Source organism: Callospermophilus lateralis, unplaced genomic scaffold (genome assembly GCF_048772815.1).
Source record: "Callospermophilus lateralis isolate mCalLat2 unplaced genomic scaffold, mCalLat2.hap1 Scaffold_86, whole genome shotgun sequence".
NCBI classification, from domain to species: Eukaryota; Metazoa; Chordata; class Mammalia; order Rodentia; family Sciuridae; genus Callospermophilus; species Callospermophilus lateralis.
The window spans coordinates 5,441,535-5,468,365 of NW_027516693.1; the positions used below are offsets into that span (position 1 = coordinate 5,441,535).

The 26,831-nt window shown below is 42.4% G+C and overlaps 1 pseudogene; it reads left to right on the plus strand.

Annotated features, from left to right (window-relative positions):
• The first annotated feature begins 1,412 nt into the window (after window positions 1–1,412).
• LOC143641123 (HHIP-like protein 2) lies at window positions 1,413–24,491 on the plus strand (annotated as a pseudogene).
• Window positions 24,492–26,831: the final 2,340 nt, after the last annotated feature.

Consider the following 26,831-nt stretch of genomic DNA (forward strand, 5'->3'; position numbering starts at 1 on the left):
CAATTCATGGTTGATTGGGGAGCCTGGGTCCACTATCCCTTTCAAGGACACGTTCTCAGTGACCTAACTTCCTCCACCTCCAAGAGGTTCTACTATCTTCCAGTGGCACAATGAGTCAAGAACCAAGACTTTAACACATTGACCTTAAGAGGACATTCAGGGTCTAAACTATAAGATGGGCTTGGTAATGCACACCTATAACTTCCAGCAACTTGGGAGGCTGAAGCAGGAGAATGGAAATTTTGAAGTAAGACTTGGCAACATAGTGAGACTGTCTCAAAAGATGGGGAGGGCAGGGTGCTGGGCATGTAGCTCAGAGCATCCCTGGGTTCTATCCCTGGTACCTGGAAGGAAAAACAAACAAACAAACAAACTCTAGCAGCCAAGGGTGTAGCTCTGTTAGAGTGAGTGCCTAGCATGCTAAGGCCTTGGGCTCAATCTCCAGCACACACACACACACACACACAAAGGTGATGCCTTTAGGATTCAATTAGGGCTTCTGTAAGGGGGCTTGAGAGTTGGTTTGTTTCACTCTGACCCTTCTGCCATGTGATGTCATAAAGATGCAACAAACAGTGCCATCAGCAAGGAATAAGGCCCTCATAAAACACCAAAACTTGTCCTCCATCTTAAACTTCCTAGTCTCCTGAACCATGAGATTAAAAATGTCATTTATAAATTGCCCTGTGATATTTGGTACAGCAGCTTGATTTGACTAAGACGCCCTCCTCTTCCTTTACTGTCTTCTCTTTCCTCACTCCTTGCTGCAGATGCAAGACTCACGACATGTCCTTCCTTCTTACCATCCACATACACACCTTATCAGACCCCAGGGGCCATAGGGCACCCTGGCTTCCACAAAGCTCCCCTCCGTCTTCCCCCACCCACACTTGAGTCCCCACAGTGCCCTTCAGCACCACAGGAGCCCTGGAAGTCTGCCTTCAGAGTCTGCTGTCTGGGACTCAGTAATGTGGTGTTCTCACAGCGACTCTGGGCCACTCGGCCTGTGAAGAAATAGTAAACAAGTGTGGATTTTCCAGCCTGCTCTGCAGAATTCTGTGCAGTTTTAAGGAATCAGGCCCCTCTGCTGTTGACACTGTTGCACCTTTTGGCTAAGAAATCGTGTGCCCCAACGACTCAGCGCTGGCATTGAGAGTAGCACAAGCTTCATGTTTAGGTGGGACGGAGGAGGTAGGGACAACTTCCTTTTCCTTCCACAAGGGATGCTTGGCCACCAGCCCACAGGAGGGACACTGCTCAGAAACCACTTCTTGGAACTAGGGTCGGGGATGGGGGTAGAAGGAAGAAAGAGAAAGGGAGTTGAGGAGCAGGGAGGAAGAGAGGGAGGGAACGTGGGCAGAGCAGGGAAGCCAACCTGAGCAAACTGCAGCCAGAGTGTTCCCAAGGCCAAAATGCTGAGAAATCCCAAGCCCGATTTGCATCATGGTCGGTGTTCCTGGGTCCCCAGGCTCTCTCCCGGCACTGTCTGTCTCTGTCTCACATTTGTGGGCCAGATGGGCTTGCTGCAGGGACACCCCCAGTGCCTGGATTATAGGCCTCCCTTTCGGCCTCCCCTGCATCTTGAGTTTTGCTCCAACTATGAGTCCTTTGGCTTCTGTGACCAGCGCAAGGACAACCGCATCGCTGCTCCGTACTGGGACATAATGAACTATTTCGATCTGAAGGGCCATGAGCTGTGCGGAGGTTTAAAGACATCCTTTGCCACGTAGGCCTGAGTGTAAACCCGAGGGGAAACGATGGAGCCAGCTTGGCAATGTTCCTTCCAACCCCAGCGGTAAAGGGTGCTGGGCTACTGGTGAGTCCTAGTGGAAGCGTACTTTGGACACTCAGCCTTTTAGAGATTACCTGCCTGCTAGGTGCCTTGCCAGATAGCAATGTGCTCTGTACACTGAGGCACAGGTGTGCTGAGTTTGGCTTGCACAGGTTCCTCAGAGCTCTCCCTCTGGGGCTCTTCCCCAGGAGCCAAAAGAATAAGAGAGGTATTTTTCATGGAGCTCTCAGAACCGCTGCTGTCCATGTCCTCTCTGCAATGATCAGAGAGCTGGGCACAGCACACCTGTGACACTTCCAGAGTATGTGAGAGAGGGAAGCATTGGCATCTGCTGGGGTCCAGCCCTTGCTTAGCTGGGTACTTTGTGCCAAGGGGGTCTCTGGTGTGATGGTAACGGTGGCAGAGATTATGGGGCTCTCTGTGGGGTATTGGCTTCCCAACACTCCAGAACTGGACTGAGAGAGCTTCAAGCTGCTGACAAGCAATGACTCAGAGTTTTTGCTTCTCCAGGCTCATCAGTATCCAAAATCCACATTTCTGGGAGGCATCGCCAGAGTTGAGTTCAGTCTGGAAACCTGATGTGTACAGGCTGCAAACAGACTTTATGGGAAGAGGGTGTTTAGGAGTGCAGGGAGAGAGCTGAAAGAAGTGGCCATGAGGAAGGTGTACTCTAACAATGTGACAAAAGTCCAGACCGGCCTTTTATCTGAGACCCTGCTGGGCATTCATGTCCCTTGATGCTGCCACTATTCAGAAGTGCACTGGCCACCCCAACTCCCTGCATGCTGCAAAGAGAGATTATCTGAGCCCCTCAGAGTCCAGGCAGGAATTACCACTGAGCCTGGCGCAGAAGTCAGCCACTTGGGTGGCACTACCCCAGGGCTGTACTCTTTCACCTAAAGCACCACCTCTTGTTGTTTCCTCTAGAATTAACTCTGGGATAGCCATGTGGTGTCAGAAGTTGGGGTTTTCTTTTTTGGACCAAGGATTGAACCCAGGGGCTCTTAACCACTAAGCCACATCCCCAGCCCTTTTTATTTTTTTATTTTGAGACACAGGCTTGCTAAATTCAGGGCCTCAATAAATAGTTGAAGCTGTCTTTGAATTTGCAATCCTCTTGCCTCAGCCTCCCCAGATGCTGGGATTGCAGGCGTGTGCATTGGCACCCTGCAGAATCCTGGCTTTTTTGAGCAGTACTCAGGTTGTTTATTTCTGAGAGCTCCCGTGGTGAAAATGTCTCTTCCTTCCAACTTCTCTCTTTGGTGATGTTTTAAAAAGTCACATGCAACATCTCTTTTGTTTCAGAGATTTGAGGAATAAGAGTAATTTCAGCCAAACAACTCGACTCATGTCTGTTAAAATTTCTGTCTTCCCCCAGACATGTAGTGTGTTCTTGGCAATGATTTTGTAGGTATTATGAATTCCACCTTTACCAGAATCATTTGTCCAAGGTTAAACAGTCCTGGGGCACAAATCTGGATGTTCAGACACCAGATCTTGTGACCCTGTGATCACATCACATTAAAGTATAGTAGCAACAGCACTGGTCAATTAATTGCTTTTCTGAACTCCTGGAAGCGTGAGCTTCATTAGAGAATTTGTGCACTCGCTGCGTAAGAGTGTGCCATGCTGGTGGTGAAATTTCCATCGTCCTTTCTGCCCTTTAGTATTTTGTTCATATTTTTGTGTCCCTTCTCCCTTTATTCCACCTCCCAGAGTTGGATGGAGTCAGTGAGGTGACACTCAGGAGCAGGTCATTTTGCTTGTTGTTACTCTGATAATTATTCTCAGCTGACCCAGACAGTCCCAGGAGAGACACTGTGTGTGAAACTCTGGGTTCTTTTTCTTTGCCAAATAAGCAAGAATTTGTTCTGCAATCTACAGTCCAGAGGAAAAAAGAGAAGACAGGGACACAACCATGCATAAAAAGTGCTGATGCTCCCTTTGTGAAGTGTTGAGAGAGTGCAGGCAACTGAGTCAGCCCACAGGTGGGCTTGGGAGAGAGATTAGTAATCAGTGGGGTTTGGCTAATGGACTCTCCTTTACTCTGCCTCTCCAAACTCCACAGGTAATCTGTCTTTCTTACTTTCCAACTGTCTTTCTTACTATCAACTGACTCTCTTTCATCACCATTGGGAGGTGATTGTCCACAAAATTGTATTTTCACCTTAAAATTTCTGTAAATCTAGGGAAGACCAAGTAGCAGATACTTTTTTGGACACACTATTCATATGTATTTGTGTAAAGAGTAGTCATATTGCCCAATTGTCACAATTCAAATATGTATAGTTCCCAGCGCAGTGCTTTGAACACATCAGACACAAATAGTTTTACAAATACCTGAAGAAATTACTAGACACCCAGTCTCTGGGAGTGGTACACCTAATGTCCATTTTGATCATTTACCTTTTAACTGTAAAATATTTCAAACATGGAGAACCAGAGAATGAAATAATGTCTCATGTCTCCAACACCCAGATTTAATTAATGTGAAACTTTTGCCAAATTGCTTAAAAACTGATAAAGAAAGAAAATCTTGCAGATACAGCATTTATACGAAAGGAAAATTGAGAACTTTGATACCATTTTCTCTTTAAAATGTTCATCTAGTAATATCAAGTGTCAAGAACTAAGATGAAATGCTAAAAATAGTGAGTACAGCGTGTGTCCCCCTCCCCTATCTTTTTTTTTTTTTGGTACCAGGAATCAAAAACAGGGGTGCTGCATCACTGAGCCACATCCCCAGCCCGTTTTTATATTTTATTTGGAAATGGGGTCTCACTGAGTTGCTGAGGGACTTGGTAAGTTGCTGAGGCTGGTTTTGAACTTGTGATTCTCCTGCCTCAGCCTCCTGAGCCACTAGGGATTACAGACAGGCACCAACACACCTGGCTCCCCTTTTCTTTCTGCCTTCTAGGAGCATTAATGGATAAAAAATGTTGGTCCAAGAAGTGATTTATTAGTAGTTGGTAATAAAAACTCCAGAATCTGGAATCCAGCCAGGATAGTGGTGCACACCTGTAATTCCAGTAAGAACCTGAGGCAGGAGGATCTCAAGTTTGAGGAAGCCTGGGCAACTTAGTGAGACTTCCTCTCAAATAAAAAAAGAAAGAAAGAAAGAAAAGCTTATAGCTGAGTGTAGTGCACCCCTGGATTCAATCCCCAGTACCACAAAACAAAACAAAATAAATCCCCTTCAGAGTCCTTTTTTTTTTTTTTTTTTTTTTTTTTGGTACCAGGCATTAAACCCAGGGGCACTTAACCACTGAACCACATCTCCAGCCCTTTTATTTTTTATTTTGAGACAGTGTCTCATTAAGTTGCTTAGGGTCTCACTAAATTGCTGAGGCTGGTTTTGAACTGGCAATCATCCTGCCTCAGCCTCCTGAGTCACTGAGATGACAGGCGTGCACCACTACTGCTGACAGAATCCTATTTTTTTCTTCCCCTTGGCCATTTCTCTGCTTGCTCAAATTGAGACTGACCTTCAGCTGTCTTCCAGGAGTGCTCGCCCTATGCAGCCCACCTCTACGATGCCGAGAACCCTCACACACCCCTCCGGAACCTTCCTGGGCTCTGCTTTGACTACTGCTCGGCATTCCATTCTGTCACTCTGCCATCTCCCTCCTAACCAATGACCGAGGTCTCCGAGAGTCCCACAAAAAGGACGGTGCCCACTTCTGCCACCTCCTCAATTTTCCGGACAAGGATTACTGCTTCCCCAACGTCCTGAGGAATGACCATCTCAATCGCAACCTGGGGGGTGGTGGCCGAGGACCATCAGGGCTGCCTGCAGCTCTGCCTGGTGGCCAATGGGCTCAGAAACTCGGTCTCCATGGTGCATGCCGGGGACGGCACCCATCGCTTCTTTGTGGCCGAGCAGGTGGGAGTGGTGTGGGTGTACCTGCCTGACGGGAGTCTCCTGGAGTAACCTTTCCTGGATCTCAAGAGCATCGTACTGACCACTCCATGGATCGGGGATGAGAGGGGCTTCTTGGGATTGGCTTTTCACCCCAAATTCCGTTGCAACAGAAAGTTCTATATTTATTATTCATGCCTGGGCAAGAAGAAGGTAGAAAAGATCTGGATTAGTGAGATGAAGGTCTCTCAGGCTGATCCCAATAAAGCTGACCCCAAATCGGAGAGGTGAGATGGACTCATGCAAATGCACCTCTACTGTGTCCTGAAATAATGCGGATCAGCCCTTTGAAATGACAGAGGTGGAACCTTGCTGGTTTTAGAACACTAGCTTAAAATGTTAAAGGAATCGTCAATTAATGAGGACAGCCCAAGTTAGACTCTTTAAAGCAAGGGTTTTTATGGGATGTGACAATCCGAATTAGAGCCTCACTTGGTTGTCTTTACAGAGGATAAGCAAGAACTAGCAGCCAGAGGGATTGAGAAGTGATTATAAAAAATACAGTGAGCCGGGCACAGCAGCACACGCCTGTAATCCCAGCAGCTCGGGAGGCTGAGACAGGAGGATCGTGAGTTCAAAGCCAGCCTCAGCAATGGCGAGGTGCTAAGTAACTCAGTGAGACCCTGTCTATAAATAAAATACAAAATAGGGCTGGGGATGTGGCTCAGTGGTCCAGTGCCCCTGAGTTCAATCACTGCTTCAATAATTACAGCTTATAATTATTGTGTGGCCCATAGATTCCAGGCCCTTTAGCTTGAATGTGGGATCTTGCAAGAAGCTATGGCACAAGGCCATAACACTAGTGATACAAGATCAGATTATCCCAGTTCTAGCTGACTCCAGTTCATGTTCTTTTCACTCTACCACCCTGCTCATTTCTCCTCTTCTTTCTACCTTGCCTCCTTTTCCATCACAGACAGATTGAAAGATTGGAGAAAGCATGAGGAATGGATAGATCCATCCCTGCTAACTTGCTCAAACAAGGACATTGAAAGTTCATATAGTGCCAGAGACTAATAGGCAAGAGCTACAATGGGAGGGTTATTCTCCTGTGTCTCAGCTTGTGAAGTCATGGTCTTGAATAAAAATGACCCATGAAGGAGTTAGAGAAGGAAAGAGGGATCATCTCAGAACCCCAAGCTACTTGCTTTGTGATTCCTGAAGCAGGTCTTGGCTGACTTTGCAGATCTTGGTGACTTAGACCAGTCTATTTGGGGTGTCTCTAGAGGATGTAGCTTTAGCTGTTTCAAAGTATGAAGTTCCCTTTTCTTTTCCAGGGTCATCTTGGAGATAGAAGAACCAGCCTCAAATCATAATGGTGGACAACTTCTTTTTGGCCTGGATGGCTACATGTACATATTCACTGGGGATGGAGGGCAGGCTGGGGATCCCTTTGGCAAATTTGGAAATGCTCAGAACAAGTAAGATGGATGGTAGCAAGGTCCCTGCCCCCTTAGAGTGAACCCTTGGTATAGTGTTTTTGTTGAGATGGAGTCAAACCCAGAATGATTTCTGCAATATATAGTCCCATTTAGGCAAATGAGAGGAACATTTGGTTTTCTGTCCTATAAATAATATACATCATATACTTTGGTAGTTAATATTATGAATGCCTAGTGTAAGTTTCAAATACTATGTAAAGAAAAATCAGTACTTTAAATATATGTTAATAGGACACTATCCATGAAATCAATCATTCAATTAACTTTAATCCAATTATGTTACCAAGCTCAGTGTTTCAGGAGTGGTAGGCCCTGGGGACACTAAAAAGTTAATGTGCCTGGTGAACTAATGTGGCCATGAGTGGTGGCACATTCCTGTAATCCTACAGGCTTAGGAGGCTGAGGCAGGAGGACTGAGAGTTCAAAGCCAGCCTTAGCAACTTAGTGAGATCTTAAGCAACTTAGTGTGAACCTGTCTCCAAATAAAGTATAAAAAAGGGGCTGGGGATGTGGCTCAGAGATTTAAGTGCCCCAGGGTTCAATCCCTGGTAAGCCCCCCCACAAAGAAACAATGAGTTAAAGAGAACTAGTACAAATAGGGTGCTAACTGTGTGTCAGAGATGTTCCAAATACGTAATGTGTATTTGAGAATTATAATTTTAATAACCTTTGAGGTTAAGAAATTTTATCTATTTTGTTAATTGGTCTATCTTCAGCACACCCATAACTCTGTAAATATTGTGGAATGAGTGAATCTTATGATGTGTAGGTATTATGAGAGCCATTTTACAGGCAAGAAAATAGAGGCACATAAGTCACACAGCAAGTAAGTGGAAGAACTAGAATTATAGCTTGAATGATCTAGTGCCAGAATTCACTGATGCTCTGCTGCCTATAAAGGTCAGTTGTTCTTCTCTCCTTTGCACCCAGTCAGCACTTGGCTCCCCATTATTCCTAGTATTATAAATATTAAAATTAATAATAATAAAAGCTAACATTTATTGAATGCTATGATTCAGGAATTGCATTAAGTACTATATGCACAATAACTCATTGAACCCAATCACACTGTTAAGTAATGTCACTCTCCTCTGCTTTACAATTGAGGACACCAAAGCCCAGAGATCAAAGTCATTGACAAAGCCTCTTAAAAGTCTGTTCTAAGGCTGGGTGCAGCGGCTAATGTCTGTAATTAGGAGACTAAGGCAGGAAGATTGCAAGTTCAAAGCCAGCCTCAGCAATAGTGAGGTACTAAGCAACTCAGTGAGACCCTGTCTCTAAATAAGATACAAAATAGGGCTGGGGATGTGGCTCAGTGGTCGAGTGCCCCTGAGTTCAATCCCTGGTATCCCCCACTCCAAAAAAAGTCTCTGTTCCATTTACTGACCCCTTTACTATCTGAAAAGTAATAAAACCAGCTTTAGGGCTGGGCCTGTAGCTCAGTGGCAGAGCACTTGACTCACACGGATTCGATCCTCAGCACCACATAAAAATAAACAAATAAAATAAAGGCATTCTGTTCATCTACAACTAAAAATAATTTAAAAAAAACAGCTTTAAGAACAATTAATAGTATTAGAACAAATTATAGAGAAAAGTTCTCATCATTAAAATAAACAATTAAAGCTGCAACTTTTTCATGATTACGTGAACCCTTTTGCTTAATAGTTCTCCTTGAGTCAAAAATAGGGAAGTCTTAACATCCTGTGTGTGTGTGTGTGTATATATATATATTTTTTTTAAAGGTACTTATCCTTATGTGATTCCCAGCCATTTCCTGTCATCACTGTCAATCAGCCCTCCTCGGTGGTCACCTCTGGTCTTGTGTCCATGCTTACCTGAGCCTGATTCTTGGCCTTCTGTCTTTCAGAAGTTCCCTGCTTGGGAAAGTGTTAAGGATTGATGTGAATGGGGCAGGCTCTGACGGCAAGCGCTACCGAGTGCCCTTGGACAATCCCTTTGTTTCTGAGCCAGGGGCCCACGCCGCCATCTACACCTATGGGATCAGAAACATGTGGCGCTGTGCTGTGGACCGAGGGGACCCCATTACATGTCAGGGCCAAGGCCGGATGTTCTGTGGGGATGTGGGCCAGAACAGGTTTGAAGAAGTTGACCTCATTGTTAAAGGCGGGAACTATGGATGGAGGGCAAAGGAAGGGTTTGAGTGTTATGACAAAAATCTTTGTCACAATGCCTCTTTGGGTAAGTAAGAAGCTGTCTGGGTGCTTTCTTGAATGAGTTGAGTGGGTAGGAGGAGGAGTGGAGGAATAATCCTAATGTCCTGCAGGTCCTTAAAATCCTTACTTGTGTCCTTTGGGACTCTGCTTCCCTGAGTGGTTCTCCTGCTACTAGCCCTAGACACCTTAGTGGTGCTTGTTAAGAAGTGGATTTTTGCTGTGAACTCATCAGTTATTTTCCTATTATTCTGTCTCCCTGTCCCAGTCCTAGAAAAAAAGTAACTTTGAAAGACCAGCTTTTGTTTATCTGATTTCTTGAAGCTATTCTCTTTCTGTAAAACCAAACTCTTGCTCAGACCATAGGGACATTTGTTCTATTATGAAATGGAATGTTGCCCAATTCTAGGATAAAATAATAAAGCCAGTTAAGACTCTAGTTTTTTAACTAGATTTTGATGCTCTAGGTCAGACCTGATGGGTTTGCATCTTGGGTGGGTGGGAGAGTGGGATGGACTAAGAATCTGTATTTGAAATAAGTTACCCATTTGATGTTTGGGCAAATTATTTTCAGATCCTCAAGCAGAGCAGAATTGGTGGCTGCATGTTTCTCTTTATTTCCCAAATGGTAACAGCCCAATGAAATGATATTCCACCTATACTCAAGGGAGAATATAATCCCTGAGCATCAATCATCAAGAAGTGTTTTAAAAACCACATCTGGATCAAAATTCCAGTGTGCTGAATCTAGAACTGTTTCTTGGTCTTTTTGACTCTTTAAGTTACAAAGCAGTCTTAGAGACCCTCACAATACTTTCCATATTCTTAAACTTGACTACTATGTCAACCTAGGGGAGAAATTTATGTGTCTGAATCTTCCACGACACAGCTTTATAGATGCGGGGAGGGTTGGGCTTAGATACCAGTCAATTGGGAAGCTCACAAATATTGTGGCTGGCCCTTTGAAAAAAAATAAACACAATCCATTTGTCTACCTATCCTACTGATGACTTGCACTGAATCAGGTAACTGAATTATAAAGCCTCTTTTTGGGGCTGGGGTTGTGGCTCAGTGGTAGAGCGCTTGTGTGAGGCACTGGGTTTGATTCTCAGCACCATCTATAAATAAATGAATAAAATAAAGTTCCATCAACATCTAAGAAAAAAAGCCCCCTCTTTCCTTTTAATTTTTGGTAATGAAACTTACTGTCTTTCCTTGTTCCTGGATAGATGGCATTCTGCCAATCTATGCTTATGGCCACGCAGTGGGGAAGTCAATCACTTGGGGCTATGTCTATCATGGATGTGAATCTCCAAATCTCAATGGCCTCTATATCTTTGGAGACTTCATGAGGGGGTAAGAAGTGTTGTTGTTGCCTTTGCCTTTTTTATTTGAACAATTTTATTGGGTGTAACTTACATGACTGCTACCATATCCAGCTATTGTAATGTTTTTGTCTGCTAATATTAATGCCTGTGTCAGTTGTGTGTCAATTTTAATTGATCTTTCTTTATTATGGGTTATATTTTCCTCCTCCTTAACTTTCATGGTAATTTTTTATTTAATATCAGAAAGTATTAATATAAGTTTGTAGGTGCTGCATATTTTTGTGTTCCTATAAATATTTTTGAGTTTTGTTCTGGGTCACAGTCAAGTTCCTCAACAATAGTTTGATCCTTTCTTGCTGTTAATATTTGACCAAAGTGGTGCTTTTTCTAGAGGTCTCAATTCCTTACTATTAAGGCAAACCTTCCTGAGGCTTTGCCAATGTCCTGTGAATGATGCACGCACCATTCCTGACCCGAACTAGTATCAGGCACTTTCCCTTCCAATTCTGTCCCTTGCTCCAGGTAGTCCCCTCTCGTGCCTGCTGTTGAGCCCACTGATGAGTATTTGAAGATCTCTGAAGGTCATTCTTTATGTAATTTTCTTCTCTCCATTTTCTGACCTGCAAACTTTTACTGCTTTGATCTTCCTGAACTCTTAGATCTATCTTTTCAACTCAGGGAGTCTACTGGGCTCTGCCTATGTATTCCCTCTCTGTGCTGGGAATTTTCTCAAGGAAGAATCTAGAACAATCTCAAGGCTCATCTCATCTGTTTCCAATCTCTCAGAGAAGACACACCTATGCTGCCTGATAGTCAATGTCTTTTTTTTTTTAGCATTTTTTTAGTTGTAGATGGACACAATTCCTTTATTTTATTTATTTATTTTAATGTGGTGCTGAGGATCGAACCTAGTACATCACCTGTGCTAGGCAAGTGCTCTACTACTGAGCCCAACCCCAGCCCTAGCCCCAGCCCTTGTCAATGTCTTTTAAACCACTCTTATTCTATTTTGTACAGGTTTTGACTCATTAAGGTGGGATGGTAAATCTAGTCCCCATTACTTCATCTTATTTAGGAAAGATGTAGTTATTTTGATGCTTCAACTCTTAGTTGTAGAGATGGTATAGTTACTAATTGGTTAGGTTCTTCATCATTACTTATTAGATCGTTGGGACTTCATTTATCTTTATAGACCTCCCAAACACATTACCCTTTCACAAATCACTTTTTTATATGCAGTGATTTTTTTTTTGATAATGAGTGTTGAACCAAGTGAGCTTAACCACTGAACCACATCACTAGCCTTTTTTATATGTTATTTAGAAAAAAGAGTCTCACTGAGTTGCTTAAGGCTAGCTTTGAACTCTCGATTCTCCTGCTTCCGATTCCTGATCTGCTGGGGGATTACAGGGATGTGCCACCACACCTGGATGATATGCAGTGATTCTTTTTTAAAAATATATTTTTAGTTGTTGATAGACACTTATTTTATTTATTCATATGTGGTGCTGAGAATCTAACCCAATGCCTCACACATGCCAGGCAAGTGTGTTACCGCTGAGCCCCAGCCCCAGCCCTGCAGTGATTCTTAATTAAGTATATGCCTCAGAATCACCTGGTGTTTGGCATCTTGGTCTTTATAAAACTGTTCAGGAAATTCACTGAGCACCCTGGGCTTACCCAGCTACCTTTTCTTCTTCAGACAGATGCTAGAGATATATGGAGCATCTACTTGCTACTGTATAGAAATAATAATAATAATAATAATAATAATAATAATAATAATAATAATATAATAAAACAGCTAGTTGAGTTTTTCTTTTTTATTCATGCATTATGATTATGAATAATAGTAAATTCATTGTGACATATTCATGCATGCAGATAACTTAATAATAACAGCTGGCAGTTTTTGAATCCTTTTTATGTGTCACAACATTGTTGAGATCTTTACATAGCTTATTTTACTTAATATTTTCAGTTTTCTACATGGTAAACTATATTATAATTACCCCCCTTTTATATATATTTTTGGGTATTGGGGATTGAACTTAGGGGCACTTTACTGCTGATCTACATCCCCAGCCCTTTTTAAAAAGTTTGTTTTAGTTGTTGATAGATCTTTGTTTTATTCATTTATTTATATGTGGTGCTGACAATAAAACCTAGTGCTTCACACCCCCAGCCCCAGCCCTTTTTATTTTTATTTTTTTATTTTGAGACAAGTTCTCAACTAAATTGCCTAGAGCTTCACTAAGTTGCAGAGGCTGGTCTAAAACTTGCAATCCATCTGCCTCCGCCTCCCCATTCACTGGGATTACAGATGTGCACTACTGTGCCTGGTTCACTTTATGATTTTTTTTCATTATATAGTTTAGGAAACTGAGGTTTAGAGATGTTGGACAACTAGCCAAAGGTCATAGAACCAATAAAAAATAAGGTTTTTTTACATGGACACAATATTTTTATTTTGTTTATTTATTTTTATGTGGTGCTGAACATCGAACCCAGTACCCCACATGTGCAAGGCAAGTGCTCTGCCACTGAGCCACAACCACAGCCCAAGATGAGTCTTTTGTAGTGATGCAGTCTTCTCAGGGCATTAAACTTTTAATAGAAAATGTGCTTCCCCATGGAGGATCAGTGGGTCTGAAGTATCACTGAAGCAGCTTTTTGGTTCTTTTTTGAGGGAGGCTTGTTATTGATCTCTTTGTGGGAGACTTAGCCTTGGCACTCAATGATTGCTGATTCTAGGTGGAAAAACATTCTGCAGAGTGGAAATATGGATTCCTAAAATACAAGGTTTTATTTTTCATCTAGTTGACTTATGGCTTTGCAGGAAGATAGAAAAACCCAGAAATGGAAGAAGAGAGACATTTGCCTGGGGAGCACCTCATCCTGTGCTTTCCCAGGGTAGATCAGCACCTATAGCAAGTTCATTATCTCCTTTGCTGAAGATTAAGCAGATAATCCATGTGCAGAGTGGTTTGGTGTCTGCTTACTTAGATGATCACAAGCATCAATTGAACATTTATTATTGTTGTCATTATTTATACAGTAAATACTGCTTCTACTATTATTATCATTTAATCATCTCTTTTAACATACTGGATACTCTTCAAAACACTTTATGTTTTTCACCTCAACTAGTAACCACAATACCTCTGTGACATAATTATTAGGTTCATTTCACCAACAAAGAAATAGGCTCAGTGGTAAAGTGCTTGCCTATCATGTGCAAGGTTGTGGGTTCAATTCCCAGTACTGCAAACAAACAAACCAACAAATAAATAGGCTGCTATGCCTGCCTACTTAACTTGTTTGACCTGCACATCTCATTGTGAGGGGCATATCAAGTTTGAATTTTGGTCTTTTTGATCCTTTCACTATGAAGAGATTCACAAATGGTTCCCTCTTTTTTTTTTTTTTTTTTTTTTTTTTTTGCAGTGCTGGGGATTGAACCCAGGGCCTTGTGCATGTGAGGCAAGCACCCTACCAATTGAGCTATATCTCCAGCCCCTCTGTCTTTATTCTTAATCACAGTTACAGGGCCATGTGCAGGCCAGGGGGCCAGACTAAAGGGATTGTGAACGCTTACCCTCCTGGGATGGCCTAGCAGAAGGGACCTCTTATGATTGGCTCACCAGTTGGCCCGACCCTGCCAAGAATTTGTGAGAAAGGGAGAATTTATTTCCTGAGAAATCTGAAGAAAGAGTAGACAACTAGGTAGACAGGAAGTGGCTAGATACATGTTAATGGCATCATTGAAGCTAGGCATGGGCTCACGTAAGGGAGGGGAGAAGAGACTCAGCTCTAAAAATTTTCCAAGACTTTTATCATTAGAGAACTGACTTAATTTTAGCTTCATATTATGTTTCATTTTGAGAGATTACACTTCCAAATTTTAAATAAATTCTGTTTTGTTTTATACAGGTGTGTATAGTGATCTTTTTAGTATTTGGCACTGGATCTAGACATGCTTAGAGGCAAAGAAGATGATAAAGTTCTCTTTTAGAGTCTCTTCCAGACCTGGGATTCTCTGTAGGTGGACATCTGAGCCTTGAAGAGTTCCTGGGTGTTTGGTTTCTTTCCACTCTGAGCCACGGGGTGGCTGTACAGGATCTTTTCTTGAGTAGAATATAAAGAGATCTGTTAGCTTCTGGATTCTTTCTTCTCAGCTAGCAGATAGGGAGATAGATAGTTTGAGGTGAAGGTTTTATAGAAGAAGAAGGCATTTTTGGAAAGTTCAAGCCTTTTTAACAGAAAAACACCAGTGTGAGTTCCAAATTAGAAGTCCAAACATATAAGAAAGGAGAGGATCGATAGGCAGGCAGGAGGATGGAAAGTGGATGATTGTGGATGAGCCCCCTAGAGGGTGGAGCCCCAGAGGCAGGGCCGCCCAGGAACACTGGGCAGCCATCTTCTGTGACTATCTTACAGGAGGCCACAGACCCATCAGTTTGGTGGTTTGGTAGTTTGGTTTCTTGAGCCTGCAGGCGACTCAGGAGAAAGCAGGTAGTTTTGGAAAACTAGTCAGTACATCTGGCAAACAAAACTAAGTGTCCTTGGCTGAATTCTAGGAAGTGGACTTGCCAGGTGTTTGCCCAAGGGCAGCCCTGAAGCCAGTGAGAATCTTCCCCAGGCAAATAAATTTCTCCCAGAGCTGGTGGGTTTTTTTGTTGTTGCATAAATGAATTTGTATTTTTTGCTATTAGCATATTCTTTCCACTTGGAGACTTTTTAAAAATCTTTTTTTTAATTTTAATTATTTTATGTTATCACTCACCAGCATTAGGTGAATTATTTTTTAGAGGAACCAGAACTCTCCCTCAACTAATGCCACAGTTTACTTACTGAGCTCAGAGTTGATAGCTGATATAAATAAATAATTGCTGAGTGAATGGTTGGTGTGGGACCACCCCTTGCTGTTTTGATAGATTGGATTTCTGAATGTCAGTCACCTAAGCTCATTTCCAAGAGGGCTGGCTAAAGTATGATGTTTGCAGTAAATTCATATTTCATGTATTTTGTTTCAAGTGATATATGGTAGTTTTTTTCTTTTTAAAATAGATACTAAATTGCTAGAGATGTTGAACAATGTTTCGTATATTTGTTGGTCGATTATTTTCTTCTGTGAAGTGTCTATTCTGTTCCTTATCCCATTTATTAATTGGGTTATATGTGGGGTTTTTTTTTTTTTTTTGCTGTTAAGTTTATTGAGTTCTTTATATATCCTAGAGATAAATGCTTTATTGGAGGTGCATATGGTAAAGGTTTTCTCCCACTCTGTAGGTTCTCTCTTCACATTATGGATTGTTTCTTTTGCTGAGAAGAAGCTTTTTAGTTTGAATCCATCCCATTTATTGATTCTTGATTTCACTTCTTGTGCTATAGGGGTCTTGTTAAGGAAGTGAGATCCTGGCCAGCATGGTGAAGATTTGGGTCTACTCTTTCTTTTAGTAGGTACAGAGTCTCTATTCTATTGCCTAAGTCTTTAATCTACTTTGGGTTGAGTTTTGTGCAGGGCAAGAGATAGAGGTTAAATTTCATTTTGTTACATGTGGCTCTCTATTTTTCCTAGCACCATTTATTGAATAGTCTGTCTTTTTCTCCAGTAAATGTTTTTGGCACCGTTGTCTAGTATGAGACAGCTGTATTTGTGTGGGTTTGCCTTTGTGTCTTCTATTTTGTTTTGCTGGGTTGCTCGCGACTAAAACACTCAGGGGTCACTCCAGGGGAACTGGGCTGTGCGAAATAACCACACAAGAGACAGAAATACCTTTCTCTTTGGGGGTGCTGTGATGGCTCTTCTGACCTTAAGGGTCTGCAGAAAGAGAGAGACAGAGCCCACATGTGTTGACCCCTTTTATTGAGGAGAAGCTATTCAAATGAGGCAAGGGATCAGGTTTCAAGGGGCTGAGTCTAGCTTCATGATGTCTGCTGTCAGCAGGTTGATTGACATCTAGGAAGGCCAAACCCAAGGGCACAGTAAGAGAAGGGGACACACAAATGGTGTTTCCATGGAATATTCTATCCCAAACAAGGCAAGGGGTAATATCACAAAGGAACAGGTGAGCATAGCTCCACCCATGGGGATGTAGGAAGGCACACCCATGCATGAAGACACAGTCCCTCGTACCCTAAAGATTGGGGCTATCTTCTTGGTTACCTAGGCAAACAGATCCTAGAGTGACCAACGTAACGACGATGCCACACCAATCAGAAGGGGAGACAGACTCAGTCACGTGCTAGTCGGCCTCCCACACTGTTTCACTGGTCTATGTGTCTGTTTTGGTGTCAAAACCATGCTGTTTTTGTTACTATAGCTCTGTAGTATAGTTTAAGGTCTGGTCTTGTGATGCCTCCTGCTTTACTTTTCTTGCCAAGGATTGTTTTGGCTATTCTGGGTCTCTTATTTTTCCAAATGAATTTCATTTCGTATTTCTATGAAGAATTCTTTGAGATTATAATAGGAATTGTGTTGAATCTGTATAATGCTTTTGATAGTATGGCCATTTTGACAATATTAATTCTGCCTATCCAGGAGCATGGGCAGACTTTCCATCTTCTATGATCTTTTTCAATTTCTTTCTTTAGTTTTTCTGTAGTTTTCATTGTAGAAGTCTTTTACCTCTTATTAGATTGGTTCCCAAATATTTTATTTCATTTTTTTGAGGCAATTTTGAATGGGGTAGTTTTCCTAATTTCTCTTTCAGTGGATTCAACACTGATGTATAAGAACACGTTTGATTTATGGGTGTTGATTTTTTATATCCTGCTACTTTGCTGAATTCATTTATTTATTTTAGAAGTTTCCTGGTGGAATTGTTTGAATCTTCTAAATGTAGAATCATGTCATCAGTAAATAATGATAGTTTGAGTTTTTTCTTTACCTATTTGTAGCCATTTAATTTTTTTCTTCTAATTGCTCTGGCTAGAGTTTTGAGGACAATATTGAATAAAAGTGGTGAAAGAGGGCATCCTTGTCTTGTTCCAGAAGACTACAATCAATCAACAAATTGCTAGAGAGCAATTAGAGAAATGCAAATCAAAACTACTCTATCATTTTATCTCACTCCAGTCAGAATGGCAATCATCAAACAATAGCAAATGTTGGCGAGGATGTGGGGGGGAAAAGGAACACTCACACATTGCTGTTGAGACTGAAAATTGGTGCAAACACTATGGAAATCAGTATGGAAATTTCTTAGAAAACTTGGAATGGACCCATCATTTGACCCACCTATCCTTCTTCAGTTTGTATCTAGGACTTAAAATCAGCATACTACAGTGATGCAGCCAAATCAATATTTATAGCAGCTCAATTCACAGTAGCTAAACTATAGAACCAACTTAAGTGCCCTTCAATAGATGAATGGATAAAGAATATATGTGTGTGTGTGTGTGTGTGTGTGTGTGTGTGTGTGTGTGTGTGTGTTATAGAATATTACTCAGCTTTAAAGAAGAATGAAATTATGGCATTTGCTGGTAAATGAATGGAGTTGGAGAATATCTTGCTAAGTGAAATAAGCCAAACCCCCAAATCAAATGCTGAATGATTTCTCTGATATGTGGATGCTAATTCATAATGGGGGGAGGCTGTGGAAAATTGAGTTACTTTTGATTAGGTAGAGGTGAGTGAAGGGAGGGGAGAGGATATGGTGACAATAAGCATAGTAGAATGAAACATTAGTAACTTATGTACATGTATGATTGCATGACTGATGTGATTCTTCTACAGCATGTACAATAGAAAAATGAGAAATTATATTTATGTATGATATACCAAAATGCATAAATGCATTCTGCTGTCATGTGTAACTAGTTAAAACAAATAAAATTTAGAAAAATAGATACTAAAAATATCAATTGGAAACTACAGTTAAAATTCACCTCTGTTGGGCTGGGATTTGCTTCTAGAGTGCAAGGCCCTGTGTTTGATTCCTAGAAAAAGAAGAAAAAACATAAGATGAAGAAAATTTCCTCTAGTTCTGTTTCCCCTTAACTATACATGGGAAGTCTATGGCAAGTTGAAGATGTATAATTTACACTGATTGTAGTTGTTTGAAGGGAATATGCAGCAGGAGAGTGTTTTCAATTCTCCTTTGAGACCAGGAAGTCCTTGTATGGTTTGGAGGGACTCCTGCTGGAGAGTGACCCAGGTTACATGTGGACTTAAGAAATAGAGAAATAAGAAAGTAATGCTTTCTACTGATTATCAGATACTTCCTAATTGAATGCCTCACAATTGTGATCCCCATTTTATGAATGAATAACTATCTGGAGGTTTATTCAGATTAGGAGGTCACCCAGGCTAACAAGCTGGTAACTGGTGTCATCAGAATCCACAGAATTCACACCCAGATCTATCTAACTGTGGGGCTCATCTGTACTGTCCCTCACAGATAACTACAAAGTCAGGTGGAATGAGGTAAGTACTGTGGGAATGGAATTGATGATGTTTTCTGAAATTTTTAAACAGAAGGAAATAGGGAGAAATGGGGCACTTTCTAAGTGATATATGAGAAGGTGAATGGAGGTGATTTTTTTTTTTTTTTGGTACTGGGGATTGAACTCAGGGTCACTCAACCACTGAGCTACATCTCCAGCCCTATTTTGTATTTTACTTAGAGTATCTTTGAGTTTCTAAGTGCCTCACCATTGCTGAGGCTGGCTTTGAACTCTGGATCCTCCTGTCTCAGCCTCCTGAGCAGCTGGGATTACAGACATGTGCCACCGTGCCTGGCATGGAGGTGATTTTTGGAGGGCAGTGAGAAGAGCCAGAGGAAAGGCTAAAGAGCAGGGAAGGTCACAAGGATATAAACAGCCCAGGGAGTGAAGAAAGGAGGTGCGGGGGATGAGAGATTGAGACTGAGAAGTAATAAAACAGAAGACAAGCAACCAATAATGGTCCTTGGTCTATAGACTGGATTTCCAAGGTCTCAGAGAATCTTATCAATATGGAGGGATGGGTCAGGGGGAAATGGAGATTCACTGAGGTGAAGTTTCACAGTGCAAAGATATGATAAAGGAGAAGGCTGTCTGGTTCTGATGGACCACCCTCTGAGCTGGTCTTTGTGTGTGTTTGTGTGGGTGTTGGGTTTACTGTGGATTTAACCCAAGGGCATCATTTTACTACATCCCCAGTTCTTTCTATTTTTTTATTTTGAGAAAGGATCATTCAAGGTTGCTGAGACTGACTTTGAACTTCTGGTCTTCCTGCCTCAGCCTTCTTAATTGCTGGTATTACAGGTGTGCACTGCCCAGTCGGGCTCTGAACTGGTCTAAGAATTCAAAGGTGGATTTAATCCTCAAGGAGCTCACAGTCCAGTGAAGGCTGAATCAGGATTACAGAGTTCTGTTCTTGCGGCTCACTACATTTGAGGGCCGTTACCTCATTTCATTTTCTGGGCCTGAATCCCTGTTTGAGCCCTGCTGATGACCGGTTATTGCTTGTCTACTCAGGGGAGCTGTATTTCCTGGCCACCTCTTACCCAAGTGCCTATGCGCCACATGGATCTATTTACAAATTCGTTGATCCTTCAAGGTAAGATTTGGTGTCATTTCTTCTCAGGCACATTTTAATTAATTTATATTAACCCTTTTCTCCATGGCAGTGACCTAAAAACAGTGTTTACTTTCCAAGAATTACAAAAATGATCACAAAGTACATCTATGCCCTAGAAGAGAACAGTTTGGGCAAATGTGTGTAGGACAATGTGTCCCTGGAAATTATGGGCTCCTTGGGAAATGGTCTTGTTGCAGTTGGAAACCAGGACCCTGAGCCATTACATGGTGACTGGTCTATCCCTGTGGTGCCTATTTGTTTTAAAAGATAGTCTTCTGGAGATTTCTGTCTGGGGGCAATATGACAAGAGGAATATACCCCCAACCACCTGAGCAAGTATTGCTGCCCTGTCTCCTGGACTTGGTTGAGGTCTCATGGTATTTGGCCAATACCTTCAGCAGTGAGCTTTCTTTCTATTTCCATCTGACCTTCTCTGGAATCAGTGGTAGTATCTCACCACTTGGTGGATTCTTTTTTTTGTTTGTTTGTTTGTTTACTGCTGTTGCTTTACCCACTTCTCTCAAAGGCTAACCATCTTCCAGCAGAACAGGTCAGAGCCACAATCCAGTTTCTCATTGGTGAGGTTGTTGAGTCTGGTCAGTGTTTCTGCTCCTGTAGGATGGGGCAGTATGTCCATGCTGAGCAGTCTGGGCAGTGCACTGCAATTATCTCAGGATTCTTGTGCAAAGCAGGACCATCTACCCAGGAATTAATCACCTGACAGATCGACTTGTAATGTGACCTTCTGAGGCTCAAGTCTCCCAGATGTGATTGGTATTCAGTAGCCATTAGGCCTACTGTGTAGGGCTCAGGGGCCCTGCTCTGTTCAGCTTCTATTTAACTGGGCTCTGGGATTGTGTGTTCCCACAAGTTCCTAGAAGAGTCTCAGTCCCCTAGGTTGTGCCTGTGGGGCTCTGCTGAGAATGGAGAGCAAATGCCAAGAGGTGAACTTGGTACTGGGATGTATCTGCTTCTGTGCATACATCCCCTGTACTCAGGGGAGGGAGAGACCCTGGGTCTTTGAAGTGCTCATGTGAGTTGATAATGCCTGGGATGGAGGGTTCCCGTCTTTCCACACAAAGGTTTCCTGTGTGAATCACTTTTTCTTTCCTTTGGTAGTTTCCTTATTTGGTTTGGAGGCAATTCAACTCTTACAGAAGAGCAGCTGTAATAGGCCAGACAGAAGGTAGTAGTAAGGCCTCTCCCACCACTGAAGACATCTCCTCACTCATTTGCCTTTTTCCGCAGTGGCATTTATTGAGTTATTACAGTGTGGCAGGCTACCCTCAGTGCTGTGGGTGCACGTTCTCCTGGAATGGTGGCAGCATCCCAGTGAAGTAGGTTAACAACTCAGTCTAGGCCTAAGGAGAACTAAGCCTAGGCAAATTAAATCACTTCCTTAAGGTGCCTAGGAAGACCCGGCTCAAGATAGGAACTCAGTTCTTCTTTGGAATCAGTTATTTCAGCTCTGCTTACTTGGCTCAGTTATCAGTACATTGAATCACACAGACTTCTAAAGCTGCAGTGGGCCAGACTCAGCTCTGCTTGCTCATTCAGCCTGTCTTTGCACGTCGTGCACCTGTCCCGGCATTCGGGGTGGCATGGATGGATTTCTGTATCCTTTGCTTCTTTCTGACTTTTCCTCCTGCCCTTCCTTTAGAGGTAGCCAAATACCGTGCTTGAGAACAAGGACCCTAGAGCCTGGTTTTAAATCTTGGCTTTGCCTTTGACTAATCTTGTGACCTTGAGCCTGATTCTTAGCCTTTTAAGTACCTTAGTTTGTTTTTTTTAAATGGGGATAGCTGGGTGATGTGGTACATGCCTGTAATCCCCAAAATTTGGGAGGCTGAGGAGGAGAATTGCAAATTCAAAGCCAGCTTCAGCAACTTAGCGAGGCTGTACGCTACTTGGCAAGACCCTGCCTCAAAGTAAAAAATAAAAAAAGGGCTGGGGATGTGGTTCAGTGGTTAAGCACCCCTGGGCTCAATCCCTGGGAACAAAAATAAATCAAAACTAAATAAATAGAGCTAATGATAGTACCTATCTCACAAGGGTTATTATGAGCATCCAGTGAGTTAATATTTATTAAATATTTAGAATAGTGGCCAAGTGCTACAGAAATACTTGCTAAATAATTCAAATTACTCCCCCCCTCCACCTGGGCTAAGGATGATGTTAGCAAAAGGGAGATTTGGAGTCAGATAGAGAAAAAGTGGGGATTGTTGGGGGTGGGGGGAGTCTCAGCTCTGCTCTGCATAATGGGAGTTCTCTCATTGCCCAAAGTCCATTCTATTTCAGAAGATGCACCCAAGGATGAGCAGTTTAAGAAGGAGTGTGCTGCTGGGCAGAGAGGCTTGCATTACCTAGGGCTCTGCCATGCATTTTGGGAGGAATTTTCCTTAAAGGGGAACCACCACGACCACCATCATCTGGTGAGCACATGTCCTGTGCTAGGCCTTGTTCCGAGTGCCTTTTTTATTTTTTTTTTTAAATCTCATTCTTTGTTAATCACTTATAGTACACCAGGCACACAGCTCTTATTTAATCTTTGTCATATCCATGTGAGATGAGTAGTATCATAGTTTGCATTTTATAGGTGGGAAATTAGCAAGGCTGGTCACCAGGATGTGAACCTTTCAGTCTGTCCCCAGGTCCATATTCCTAACCCCACATTGCACTGTCTCCCAGGTCCCAAGCCCTGTGATGCCCATGCCTTTCTCCTCTCCCTCTGAGCCTGTGGTGTATTCCTATTTCTTCTACCCAATACCCGGGATAAGAGAAGGATGACTCCAATTCTTGCCAACATAGGCTTTCCAGTGATCTTGATCTCCAGGTTACATCTTCACAGTTTTCCATCCTTACCCTTTTTGTCTGTGTTTTTAGGTGAACACCCACAGGCAGGTGCAAATATAAGCCATTGCCCGTGAAGATTACCAGTAATCGAATCCAATTCAGGCCACTTGCTGGTGAGTTCCTCTTTGAGTCTTAGGTACCAATCTTGACCTTGAGCTGCAGGCAGAGCCCTCAGCAAAGACACTATAACCACAGGGTGGAGGGACTTGGTTTCTCTAAGAGGATTTTCACTTGTTGCTCAGTCTGTATCTCCCTTCGAAAAATCAGAGTGGGAGAGACACCTGCCTCTACTGTGACTAATTGCCCTCTAGTCATTCATTTGTTTTTTTTTTTCTTTCATTTATTTATATGGCCATATATTCATTCATCTGGCATCAGTTATTTAGTTCTTACTTTGTGATGGGCACTGTGGTAAGCCCTGGAGATACAGTAATGGACCTATAGGATGTCAAAGTCAAGTGGAATGACAAATAAGTAAATATAGCCCTGAGGTGCCCTTATATAAGTCCAGGGCACTGAGAAAGTACCCTAGTTAACTTGAGGAATTCTTCCTCCAGACAAAGTGGGTAGACAGGAAAGACTTACAGAAGATGGATACCATCTTAAGGGAAATATTCTAGAGCCATATATCTCTGGAGTGACCCTATCAAAAAAGGAGGATATGTAGATCAAGGGCATTGAAGGGAATTTTTGTATTCACAGGGGTTTGGAGGGCTGAGGAAGGAGGATTGCAAGTTGGAGGTCAGCCTCAGCAACTTAGTGAGAATTTTTCTCAAAATAAAAATAAAAATGGGTTGGTTCAGTGGGAGTTCAGTGGGAGACCAGCCCTGGATTAAATCCCCAATACTACAAAAAACATTGATAAAAAGAATTAGGGTTAAAGAATCTTTATGCAAGCCAGGTTTGGAGGTGTGTACCTATAATCCTAGCTACTCAGGAGGCTGTGGCAGGAGGATTGCGTGGGCCTGGAAACTCAAGGCCAGCTTGGGTAACATAGTGATACCCTTTCTCTTAAAAAAAAAAGTTAATTAAAAAATCCTCATGCAGTTGTAAGTTTTCTGGTTGGTGCTTCTTTTATAGTTATTTTTAGGATTTAGATTTCTCACTCAATAATTGCTTGTCTCCCAGTGACAGTCTTGGACTTGCTAAAGGAGCAGTCGAAGAAAGCTACTAGACAATCTTCCAATGCCACCTTAGCTTCTAGCTCACACCAGGCTTCATCTCGGACAGGTTTCTCCAAGAAGCCTGCTTCTCCCACAAGCAGTAAGAAGATGTCACGAAGGCCTGGTGCAAAGAAGAAAGCCAGAGTGTGGTCCCCAGGCCCGCAGGGGAAGAGGAAGAAGAACCTGCAAACCCACCGTGGTGGGATAAAGCCATCGCCAAAGCAGAGGCCATCAGGCAGAAGTCTCCCTTGACGCTGTGGTCAAGATAGCTGACGGAGACTAGAGAGAGGAGAACCACCCCACGGAGACAAGTGGAAACTGCTGCTTAACGTGGGCCTTAGAAGTCTGGGAAGTCTGTGTGGATTTGGGGGCAGGGCCCATGTGATTTTTTTCTCCCTGGGAAATCTCACCATCAACTGAATGAAGGAATGCACCTTGCCCGTATGTAATGCTTCTAACAAGAGAACATATCCCACCTAACCTGGGCTATCCGTGCACCAGTCTGTCAACCTGCTTGCAATCCCACTGGATGGCCCAATCTTATCCTGTTAATGCCTTCAACCTGAGATAATAAATCAATATTTACTTAAATTAACATATGTCCTTTGATCTCCTGGATATTTGATTGGCATTAGGAAATCTAGCATGCCTCACCAGGCTTGGCCAAGAATCATACTGTGTTCTCCTCTCACATCCAGGGATCAGGAGAAGGCCTATTAGTGACAGGCTTCTCAGGAAAGCCCCTCTAATGGTGTTCTCCTTTCCCCAAGGCTGAACTGGTTAAAAGTAGACTTACTTCTAAACATCCAGCCCCTCCTGTTTGACCTTAGTGAAGGGCACAATAAACATACTACGTTCTTCCATTCTACCTGAATACTTCTTATGTGCCAGATTTATATATTTCATCTTGAAATCCCCACACCTTGCTTCTTATGTGTTGTCATGGACCTCTGTTGAAGGGGGGTAAGGTGCGGCTTACCTGACCTGACCTGACCATGGTGAGGAGGGAACAGAAAACAAATTGATTACAGTTGGACTTGATCCAACTGCTGTGTGTCTGCCTCCCTGGAGGGCCTTCAATGAAGGGGTTATGGCTTTTGAATGAAGTACTGGAGAAATTAAGTACTTAAGAGAGGGCCAGGCTTGGTGCTCAAGCCTGTATGTAATCCCAGTGGCTAAGGAGGTTGAGGAAGGAGGATCATAAGTTTGAGGCCTTATGCACTTATGATGTAGCAAGGCCTTAAACAACTTTGTGAGATCCTGTCTCAAAATAAGGGGCTGGTGATGTGACTAAGTGTTAAAGTACCTCTGGGTTCAATTCCCAGTACCAGAAAAAAAAAAAGGAAAATCTCTATGGGATATCAAAGTCAAAATGTATTCAGCTTTCAGCTTTCGTATAGCCTACTCTAGGGTGTTGAAAAGTTCAGAAAGTCAAAACACACATATATGCAGGTGCTTGCTCTTTTCAGAGACCAGTATGGGGAGGAACAAGAGGAGACATCTTGGTTGCAGGCAGATAGAATTAGAATGCTTCAAAGATCTCCTTTTTAATAATTCTGTTTCTTTGATGGCAGATCTGGTATTAAGGTATTTGAGAATCTGAAGTGACTGTTCAAAAAGGCATTTGGTGTTAGTGAAGTTCTGACACATTTTCCATAATTATGGATAATTTTTTGGCACCACTATGTCCTATTTCCCTTAGGCACTCAGAACACATCACCTCCACAGAATACCTAGCAGTAGATTGCTCAACCACAGAAGAGCAAAATAACCAACAAAATATGAATGTGTTGAGTGTGTTTCTTCAGAGCTCAAAACTTGCCAGCCAAGATACAAAGTCTTACAGTTGTAGAACTCTTAGTTAACTCAATTTAAAGTGTAAGTTTCTTTGCTCTTTGCAGAGTTTTAACATTATGTTGGGGATATATTTGATTTCATCTCAGAGAATTTGATGCTTACTTCTTGCCAGGTGCAGAACTCCTGGAGACCCACAGGTGAAAACAGTTCACCTACAATTGTTTGTCTAGTGTAATCACAGGTTAAGAATTAACTTGAAGATAAGGACACAGGACTCTGACACACTAAACCTGAATCATTCAACAGAAAGATAACCTGAGATCTTAAAGGGAGCCACAGATGTAACTCGAAAATATCTAGTGGCCACCTTTAAAAATTAGGTAAATTTAAACATTCATTTCATCCATTATTGTTTCTGTAATCAATTACAATTTACCAATGACATAGTTTATACTTAAAAAAAAATCGCAACAGTTTTTGTTATGAGTTTTCTAAATCCGATGTGTACTTCACTCCTCACCCATCTCAATTCAAATTTGCCACATTTCAAATACTCCAGGAGCACAAGTGACTCCTGGCGACCTTCATCGAGTTTTGGTGCTTAGATCTGGGAAAGGGAATCTCGAGTCGGGAAAATTCGTGTGTTCATAAAAGATTCTTGGCATCCTCCTCTGGTGACTCTGGAGTCACGCGGCTTTCTGGAATTCGGGAGAAAAACGAAGAAAAGAGAAAGGCTGAGCACACGACTGACTCTCCAAGCAGCCAGGGCTCTATTTTTGGGAGTCGCTCCCCGCC